This window comes from Nannobrachium achirus (genome assembly GCF_963921795.1).
Source record: "Nannobrachium achirus genome assembly, chromosome: 15".
Taxonomy (NCBI): domain Eukaryota; kingdom Metazoa; phylum Chordata; class Actinopteri; order Myctophiformes; family Myctophidae; genus Nannobrachium; species Nannobrachium achirus.
In genome coordinates, this window is record NC_137822.1 from 5,750,953 (window position 1) to 5,755,788 (window position 4,836).

Here is a 4,836-nt window from a genome sequence, read left to right on the forward strand (position 1 = left end):
TGTACATGTCTCATCTCCCTTTCCACGCAGCGTGCAACCCACGTATTGAAATGTACAACAGCAAAATGCAAGCAGACACGAGAGAGAAGAACAGTTATAGTTTTTCTCCTCGCCGGCCTTCGCCACAAAGAGAGCAAGGTGGAGGATTTTTGCAACCTTTCCCGCCAATATTCACGGAAATGCTTTGCCTGCTTCCCCCCCACTTCTTTGTCAGCTTGTATTTTTTTTTTTCAGTTTGGAAAGCTTTCTACCAAGTAGGCGTTCCCACACAGACCTTCTCACTGTGAAGCCTTGCCCAATTTATACTTGGCCGTACAACATATTTTTTTTAAAAATTATTATTAAAATCATATCATAAGTATAAGTTTAGCTTTACAAGTGGGTGCTGTGCAATGTGAAAGTAAGAACAAAAATAACTTGAAAAAAGCTAAAAGAAAACAGCAAGGGTGCGGGTCACGACGAAATGTCTCTTATAGCAGCAACGTTTTGTGGAAAGCAGAGAGCACCGCCAGCAGGTGGCCCAGAGGTACTGCAAGCAGATGACCGGAATAAAGGGATTGTTGCTGTGGACTGTACGGAATTTAAAAATGTCACCGCTGTCACTGCATGCCTTCCTTTCTGCCTTAACTTCAGTCTGTGGATTACTGCAAACCTGTCATTGGATTTTAAGGCCTTGGATGGCCCGTAGAGACCATGCTTGAATAAATGATAGTCCAGTGTCTTGTAAAGGGTGGAGCTGCAGCAAGGTTGCAACTTCATGTCGGACGCAACATTCTTAAAATAGAACACTAGTAAAATGTTCCCGTAAAAGAGAGACGAGCACAGGGCCCCGTCTCTGTAACAGCCCCCAGTCACAGCAGGATTCACAACTCTCTTTTCCTGTCCCTTTCCCCCCTTTTTGGGGACACGCGATACGTCTTATTCTCCTGTGAAAAGTGAAATGTTTTCTGCTACTTATTGCCAGGCAGTCGGGTGGTCACATTTTTCTCACATGACTTGAAATAGTCTTTAGAAATCAGAGTTGGAAATAGCTGGCCTATAGCTATGTTGCCATGGTTACCAAAGTACCGTCCTGACATTCATGTTTATGAGCGTGTCCGGGCTACTTTCGTCCTGAGCTTGTGCGTGTCTGCGAGGTTGTTGTCCCCGTAAAATGTGTTCCCGTAGGGGGTATCTGTGACGGGAGATTTGATTAAGGCTTACAATATTTCATTGATTTCGTCGTCTTTTGTTGTCGTTTTTGGCCAGTGATTTTTTTTTTCTTTCTTTTTATAAAAGTTTACCGTGTCGTTCATGCTACAGAAGAAGTGTCCATTGTTCAAAGGATCTTGGTCGTCGTCTCTTGCATTACAATCAAACGTGTCCTTCCAGCTATGCTCCAAAGCTCAGATGCTTCTTCTACTATCTATATTCTTCTCTCGTAGCCAGGCGGTCACAGATCTCCACCAACCGATATACGTGCAGAGACATCTAAATTCAATGTAGTGGATAGAACAGTGGGGGAAGAAAACGCCTGCCGACAAACCTACGCTCATTGCATTGAAAACCAACATCACGGTTCCACATTCCAATGTTGAGGGCACCCTAAACTTTGCATTGGTTCAGCACTGAACTGTCATTTCTGAATAGTTTCCACCCAGTTCTAGCCACTTCATTGAGTTTAGATTTCCCATGAAGTCTCCGATCGTCTGTCTATGTGAGCCATTCAAGTACTGTGTATCGTTATCTGACCATTATCTGTCGTTTCTTTTACTATTTCTCCTTTCTTAGCCCATCATTTTCCTCTGCCTTCCTTCAAGTAGTAATCCAGAGATCGCTGTGGTCTAATTTCTGGCTATAGGTATCAGGGCTTTTCACATGGAAAGCGGCAATACACCTGCCTTCTTCTCGCTTGGATCCGTAGGGATCCACTGCTCTCCTCGTGTGAAAAGACGCAAGTCTTTGAAAAGAAAATTCGACACATTTCAACGCCCGACAAGGCGTGTGCACGAGACAAGCACGACCGCCGCCACCACCCGAACGCTCACATCTCGTTGAAAACGAACCACCAGACCGCGCCAGTCTTCCCGTGTGAAAAGCCCGTGTTAAGTCTTACAGCAAAGTGAATTCTATTTGGGACTGAGCAACCCTCCGCTGCCCTCCTTCTGGCTCCCGCTGCGGCCCCAGCACCCCGTGGCTATGCTCATGCTCCTCTGAGTGGCCGTGGCCGCCATCCCCCGCTCCCGCTCGATGTCGCACTGGCTCAACGTGCGCTCCGTCCGTCCTCCGGGCTGCGAGGGAGAACAGGCGGCAGCGGCGGCACCGCCGCCCGTCGCCACCACCACCCCTCCTCCTCCTCCTCCCACGCCGGGCTGCGAGGAGATGGTGCGGAAGACGTGGTTGCGCTTGCGGAGGTAGTCGCCTCCGGCGGCTCCCAGGCCGAAGCTGCCCTTGCGGAGGATCATGCGGGCGCCGCTGGACTTTGCGGGGCGGGAGCGCTGGCACAGCTCCAGCTGGGACAGGTGGTTGGCGTAGCCGTCTGGGATGAACTGCATGGGACCAAGAGTGGATTGTCATTCAGAACCAGTGGTGTGAAGTGATTACAGTACATTTAGGCCTAGAATTATTGACTGCTTTTTAACCAGTGAAAAATAGCAGATATACAAGCTCACAGCGCGGCACCGAGTGCCGCGCTGCGAGCTTGTAGATCTGCTATTTTTGGAAAAAAGTCGTGAAAATGTGTGCAAATCTTTGAATATATGTATTTTCAAAGCGAACGTTTGTAACTCAGATTTTGCTTCTGGGGGGTCCCTGGAACTAGATATTTTGAGATGGGGGTCCGTGGCCAAATACATATCATTTTGGGGGTCCTTGACATGAAAATGTTTGAGCACCACTGACATAGAAACACAGGTTTAAAAAAACAAAAACCTTAGAAGGATTTGAAATATTCAAAGGCTTGCACAAATATTCATGATTTTTCAAAAATAGCAGATCTACAAGCTTGCAGCAATATCTGCTATTTTTCAATAGTTAAAACACAAAATAGTGTGCTAAATGGGTTAAACCCCCCTCCCCTATGAAGAACATTCATGGGGGGCCCGCAGGGAATCCTTGTACCCAGGGCCCAGAATTTGGTGCGACACCCCTGACAAGAATGTACACACATAAGACGCACGCACGCACACACGCACTACTTGACTGGCTCTTAACTCACTTAGTCACTGTGGAGATCTTCACACCAAAAACACCCATGGGTTTCCTTGAAGGCATCCTCTTCAGGCTGAACTCTCGGCTGGTGAACTTAATAGAAAGCTTAACCTCAATCTAAAACAGAGGAAAAGAGAAAGTTGCTCAAAGTAAAAAAAAAAAAAAAAAAAACTAACAAACACTTCACACAATGAGTGATTGAATTGCCGTTATTATGGCTCATGTCATTATTACACATGCCTATCAACTTAGTTATTAGCCTGCAATGTAGTCTAAAGCCCAAATACGGTAAACATAAGTAACGAAATAAACCTCCTCACAATAGAAGGATACACAGTGTAAAAGCACACATATAGGGGAATGATGGGGTAAACAGAGACACACAGATCCTCTCCTCTCAGTGGCAAACGTTCTACTGAATGGAGAAAGCCTCTGCAGCTAATTACCAACTGAAACACCTGTCTGCAGTCAATGACCATGTCCAGCCACTAGACGTCAGGCTTTCTGACACTTGCCGTCCTTTGGGGCAAACCAGGGTGTCCCCTCCCCAGTAAGGCTGGTTATGGCAACATGTTATGACATATTGCTTGACATATTGCAACATGGAAACGATTATGACAAAATAACTGTGATTAAGACGGTTACGTGTCAGATGATGATGCATGTGTTCCCGCCTATATTAACGGAATAGGAATGCCGGCAGGTTCAAAGTGATTTAAATGTAATCTCATCTGAAATATGAAAAGTGTGGCATGCTAAAATCATTCCCTGATCCTGGCCTGCCCTCTGGTGGTATAAATTAGACACAGTCTTGCATACAAAAGGACTAATCCATGATTTAAATGATAGGAACAAAATGATGTACTGCATTTTGCTTACACAGTAAAATCCTCAGTGTTAATTTTATCCATTTAAATAATGTACTGTACTGTAACCTTATGCCTCCAAATGAATTAGACACAAGGAAAGGGGCCCAAATGGACAAAGTAATTTCAGGACACAATCACCTGACCTTTCTGCAGTCCAACATGCAGGCTGTTTCTCCTCCTCCGTCAACAACAGACTGGTTGACTTCCTGATTTGGCTGTGATTGGTCAGTGGCTCGCACAGCGCCGCCTGTTGATGGGGACCTACTGACTGTTTTTATTTCACCAGCCTCTATCTGGCTTCAGTGGGTTGAGGGGGGCCGCGGCCGCTCCGCGGCCGCTGCCAGAGCACGCAGTCCGGCTTGGGTGCCCTCCGAGACCTCGGTGTCTGAGTCTGGAGCTCTGTGGGAAAAAAAAAAAAAAAGAGAAAAAGCCAGCTGCTGAGCGGGCGTGCGTGCGTGCGTGCGTGCTTGCGTGCGTTCAGTGCAATGTGAATGCATGTGACCAATTGATAGGAAGATAGATAGATACGTAATAAACATGATTTGGTACAAGCCCAACTAAAAGGAGATCCCAGTAATGTTTTTGGCTTATTTCCACAGGGAAGTCATTCATGAATGAACGAATTATTGATATAGGACTGTCATAGGTATACAGTGTCATTGACAGTACAGTTCACTGGTACAAGCTCAACTAAAAGGAGATCCTAGTAATGTTTTTGGCTTATTTCCACAGTGAAGTCATTCATGAATGAATGAATTACCGATATAGGACTATCCAG